General features: G+C 51.5%; 1 non-coding gene across 1 annotated transcript; it reads right to left on the bottom strand.

Annotated features, from left to right (window-relative positions):
• Positions 1–5,127: 5,127 nt before the first annotated feature.
• Positions 5,128–5,200, bottom strand: TRNAV-AAC. Its single transcript has one exon. It is a non-coding gene; the product is annotated as a tRNA-Val (tRNA).
• Between the last annotated feature and the right edge of the window lie 798 nt (positions 5,201–5,998).

Genomic DNA, 5,998 nt, shown 5'->3' with positions numbered 1-5,998 from the left:
GTGAAGAGCCGCTGTAGCCCGCCAGAGAGCTCTTTATGCAGCCCCCGACCCCATTCCTCAGGACGAGGTTGTGCTCAAAGATCTGTGCCCCGTGTTTTCACCTCCGCGTGAAGCGCACAGTGCAAATAACCCTCAGTGCATCCGCTCAGTTCCAGGCTCCACTTCCACCCGCTCAGAGCACAGAGCTCCCAGGCTGAGCCTGAAACTGGAAGCGGGAGACCCTGTGACCAGCTGGGCCCCGTGGCTGGTGCCTGTGATCCCAGTGCCTCGGGAGGCTAAGACTGGTGGATCGCTTGAGCTCAGGAGTTCTGGGCTGCAGGGGGCTGTGCCGAGTGGGTGTCCACACTAAGTTTGGCATCAATATGGTGATCCCTGGGAAGCTTGGGGTCCCCAGGTTGCCTAAGGAGGGGTGAACCGGCCCAGGTCGGAAAGCGGAGCAGGTCAAATCTCCCGTGCCGATCAGTAGTGGGATCGCGCCTGTGAGTAGCCCCTGCAGCTTAGCCTGGGCAAGACAGTGAGACACGGTCTCTTTTTATACAGACACCCCCCGCAGAGCCTGGATGGGGGGATGGGAGCACCCACATGATAGGGATTCTGACTTGGGTGGAGGGACGCACCCAAGCAACACGGATCTTGAAAAGGGGAACAGAGACACCCACAGATCCCAGATGGGGGCAGGCAGGGGAAACCACACACTGGAGCTAGTTCATGGGGTGGGGGACAGAGACACTCACCAGAGATCCTGGATGGGAGCACCCACATGATGGGGATCTTGAACTGGGAGGAGGGAAGCACCATGTACCAGAGGTTCTGAAGGGGGAACAGGGACACCCACACACCAGGTGTCTTGCAGCAAGAGCTGTGGTCTTGATTTACACAGGGCAGTGATGGGGAATTAACCACGTCCCTTGCGGAGCTTGTTCCACTAGATGATTAGCCTCATTGTCAACACTATGAGTTTATATCGAATTTAGCAGTGTTAAATCACATTAACCTTGCACCCATCCACACAACGAAGCCCTTTATATTGATATAAAGGGCTCTTAATACCGGTATCTGTACTCCTCCCCGACGAAGGGAATAGCGCTGAAATCGGTATTGCCATGCCGGATTAGGGTTAGTGTGGCCGCAATTCGATGGTATTGGCATCCGGGCGCTATCCCACAGTGCACCATTGTGACCGCTCTGGACAGCAATCTGAACTCGGATGCACTGGCCAGGTTGACAGGAAAAGCCCTGCGAACTTTTGAATTTAATTTCCTGTTTGCCCAGCGTGGAGTGCCGATCAGAACGGGTGACCATGAAGTCCCAGAATCAAAAAAGAGCTCCAGCATGGACCATATGGGAGATACTGAAACTGATCTCTGTATGGGGAGCTGAATCTGTTCTATCAGAAATCGGTTCCAAAAGACAAAATGCCAAAGCATTTGAAAAAATCTCCAAGGCCATGATAGACAGAGGCCACAACAGGGACTCAATGCAGTGCTGAAACTTAAGGAGCTGAGACAAGCGTACCAGAAAGCCAAAGAATGAAATGGACGCTCACGGTGGGAGGGGCGACTGACGTCTGTAGCTATCCCACAGTTCCCGCACTCTCCAAAAACCATTTCAATTCTTGGCTGAGTTCCCAAAGCCTGAAGGGTCAAAAACATTGTTGCGGGTGGTTCAGGGTTTATGTCGCCCCCTCCTCCCGCCGTGAAAGCAAAGGGAAAAAAATCATTTCTCGCCTTTTTTCAACGTCACCGTATGTCTACTGGATTCTGCTGTCAGACGCGGTGCTGCAGCGCTACACAGCAGCATCCCCTTCTCTTCCCTTGTGGACGGCAGACGGTACAGTAGGACTGGTATCTGTCCTCGCCGTCCTGTGAGTGCTCCTGGCTGGCCTCGGTGATGTCACCCGAGGGCGCCTGGGCAAAAATGGGAATGACTCCCAGATCATTCTCTTCTTTAAGCTTTGTCTAATGGAGATTCAGTCCTGCCTGGAATATCATAGCAGCTGGAGGCTGCCCTCCCCTCCCCCCTTTGAGCTCTACTTGCAGAGGCAATAAAGTCAGTGTTGTTTCAAATTCCTGCATTCTTTATTACTTCATCACACAAATGGGGGGATAACTACCATGGTAGCCCAGGAGGGGTGGGGGAGGAGGGAAGCAATGGATGGGGTTGTTGCAGGGGCACCCCCTAGAATGGCATGCAGCTCATCATTTCTGCCAGATGTCGGGGGCTCTGACCTGGAGCGGCCGTTTGCTTCTCTGGTTCTTTTGTAGGCTTGCCTGATAATCTAGACAGGACTGACTCTCCCTTTAGACAAAACTTAAAGAAGGAAATGACCTGGGGAGTCATTCCCATTTTTGTCCATGTGCCCCCAGCCAACCTCACCAAGGCAAGCCAGGAGAACCCATGATAGCAGCAAATGGTACAGTATAACTGGCAACTGTCATCGTCAACTTGCAAAGCAGATGATGGGACGGTATGGCTGGTAACCATCTCTGCTAACTTGCAAAAGGCAAGGGGATGCTGCTGTGTAGCGCTGCAGTACTGCGTCTGTCAGCACCATCCAGTAGACATACGGTGACAGTGAAAAAAGGCTGAACAAGCTCCATGGTTGCCGTGCTTTGGCGTCTGCCCGGGCAATCCAGGGAAAATGGCACGAAATGATTGTCTGCCGTTTCTTTCATGGAGGGAGGATTGAGTGACGACATTTACCCAGAATCACCCACGACACTGTTTTTGCCCCATCAGGCACTGGGATCTCAACCCAGAATTCCAATGGGCGGGGGAGGCTGTGGGAACTATGGGATAGCTATGGGATAGCTACCCACAGTGCAACGCTCTGGAAATCGACACTAGCCTCAGTACATGGATGCACACCTCCGAATTAATGTGCTTAGTGTGGCCGTGTGCACTCGACTTTATACAATCTTTCCAAAAAACAGTTTATGTAAAATTGGAATAATCCCATAGTGTAGACATACCCTGTGATTAACAACTTTGGTGGCTAATTGAAAGGCTGATGGTTCAAACGCAGGTGAAGATGGAGGTTGGTTTTTTTTAGTGATGAGAATCCAGTACATTTTAACAGGCAGAAAAGCGCCTCAATGCGGGTCTAGCCTCATTGGGCAAGCATAAGCAATACTTTTGCTAAATGCATTGGTGGTATAGTGGTGTGCATAGCTGCCTTTCAAACAGTTAATCTGGGTTTGATTCCCAGCCAATGCAAGGATGTGATGTTTTCTCTGCTGGGAATTGGTTTAATTTCAGTCACATTGTATCAGTTTACCAAGGGAATGAGAGAATCAATGTGCTGCAGGTCATTAAACACCCAGTGGAGGAAGAAAGGGGCGGGACTATACAATGAGCTGTTGGAGTCATCCTGGTATTACAATGTTTGTTTTATTTATTTTTAAAAAATTCTTTACTTCCCTCTCCCTTTTAGACTCAGAGCCTTTAAGGTCAGAAGGGACCAGTGTGATCATCTAGTCTGACCTGCTGCACCTTGCAGGCCAAAAGACCCCACCCACCCACTCCTGTAATAGACCCGGGAGGGGAGGCAGCTCTGTGCACTGCCCCTACCCCAGGCAGCACATGGGGGCCCTCTGCTCCCCTCCCCCATGGGTGTGCAGAGATGTGCCAGCAGCACTGAGGTGGCTCCGTGCTCACTCTGCCTCCGTCCCTCCGTGCCGCTCCCAGAAGTGGTTGGCACATCCCAGCATCCCCTGGGGTGGGGCGAGTGTCTCCATTCACTGCCTCTGACCCAAGTACGAACTCCGCAGCACCCATTGGTCAGGTACTACAGCCAATGGGAGCTCTGTGGGCAGTGCCTGCAGGCAGCGGCACACTGAGACCCCCTGGCACGGCCCACCTAGGAGCTGCTGCCAGAGGGTTGTGTGTACCAGGCACTTTGAGAGCTGCACTGCCCGGGGTAAGCACCACCCCTCCTGCACCCCAACCCCCTCCCCCAGCGCAGAGCCAGCACCCCACACCCAAATTTCCTCACAGAGCTTTGTTTGTCTTCCTTTCACCCAGAACCGTCTTTCTTCTCCTGGGCTGCAAGTAGCCATCCCTGGGAAGCCAAGAGGCAGGCACAGGATTCTACCTCCCAGTAGCCAACCGCACCTCCCCAGGCTTTGCAGAACAACTGGTGGTGCTCTACTAACCCCACTTAGCCGCACTGAGGCGCTGAGCTTCTGCCCTGCCTTCCTCAGCTCGACTTTCCTCTTTGCCCCATTCCTGCCTCACTCCCTCCTTTGGCAAGTCACGCAGAAGAGCCGGCCACCATAGGCCAACCTCCAAGGGCAGAGGAGACCAAGCCACAAGGCTTCAAAGGTGACCAGCCCAGATCCACTAGCTTTCCCCTGCTGATGCCAAGGCTTTTCTCAGCTCATTTCACCACCCTCTGCCCTGCAGGGGTTGAGTTTATCGCAGGGGTTACCCAAAATTGGGCCAGCTAGTCAGCGAAGGGAGGACTAATGACCCACCAGAGTTTGGCAGAAAGCAGCACATTTATTATACTGACAGCTAAGCTCAAAAGAAGAAGTGGGGGGTGTCACACTCACACTTGCATACTCACGCTCCCTGGACAGGCACAGCACTGGGGATGTCAGGATTCAGCAAGGTAAGTGTCCCACAGCGCAGCTATGGATGGTGTGATGAAGGTAAATCTTCCTGACGCACAATGAAATACAACGCAGAGAACCACTGGCCAGGCGGTCGGGGCAAAGGGCATTCACTGGAGGTACAAGCTTGTGAGTGCTCTCCTGAGCACATGGCCCCTTCCCCTTTTAAGGGCCTGCACCTCATGGCCTGCGACTAGAGATGACTTGGCTGCATCTGGTTGGTCACACTCCACCTTGGGCAGTGTCCATGCTCTGGGTGTGTGAGTGCTGCCTAATTAGCGTCCCAGACACCTTGTCTACCTGGGAGCTCTTCTGCTCTTCAACCAGCCCATTCATCCCACCAGCATTCCAGGAGGGAGCAGGAGGGGGAAAGCCACTTCAAAGGCATTCAGAGAGGGACAGGAGACAAAAGTGGGAGCAGGGGAATTATAACAGACCTTTTGAGCATAGAAATCACTGCTGCTCCTACAACAGCAGGGACAGGCCAGTAGGAGCTGGGAAAAACAAGCCAGCATGTTTCTGCCTGGTTTTGAACCAGGGACCTTTTGCGTGTTAGGCAAACGTGATAACCACTACACTACAGAAACTCTGTCATAGGTATCTCCCCCTCCCTTCATAAGAACATAAGAATGGCCATACTGGGTCAGACCAAACGGCCATCCAACCCCGCATCCTATCTGCCAACAGTGGCCAATGCCAGGTGCCCCAGAGGGACTGAACCTAACAGGTAATGACCAAATGATCTCTCTCCTGCCATCCATCTCCACCCTCTGACAAACAGAGACTAGGGACACCATTCCCTACCCATTCTGGCTAATAGCCATTCATGGACTTAACCTCCATTCATTTATCTGCAAAAAGAAAGAGGAGTACTTGTGGCATCTTAGAGACTTACAAATTTATTTGAGCATAAGCTTTTGTGGGCTAAAACCCACTTCATCAAATGCATGCAGTGGAAAATGCAGCAGGAAGATATATACACAGAGAACATGAAAAAATGGGTGTTGCTATACACACTATAACAAGAGTGAGCAGTTAAGGTGAGCTATTATCAGCAGGAGAAAATAACCTTTTGTAGTGATTATTGGGATGGCCCATTTGCAACAGTTGACAGGAAGGTGTGAGTAACAGTAGGGGGACAAATAAACATGGGGAAATAGTTTGACTTTGTGTAATGACCCATCCACTCCCAGTCTTTATTCAAGCCTAATTTAATGGTGTCCACTTTGCAAATTAATTCCACTTCAGCAGTCTCTCGTGGGAGTCGGGTTTGAAGATTATTTGTTGTAATATTGCGACTTTTAGGTCTGTAAATGAGTGACAAGAGAAACTGAAGTGTTCTCCAACTGGTTTTTGAATGTTATAATTCTTGACATGTGATTTAT

This window comes from Mauremys reevesii, linkage group 12 (assembly GCF_016161935.1).
Source record: "Mauremys reevesii isolate NIE-2019 linkage group 12, ASM1616193v1, whole genome shotgun sequence".
Taxonomy (NCBI): Eukaryota; Metazoa; Chordata; order Testudines; family Geoemydidae; genus Mauremys; species Mauremys reevesii.
Note: the sequence above shows the minus strand (reverse complement) of the source record. Positions and strands in the feature narration are given on the sequence as shown.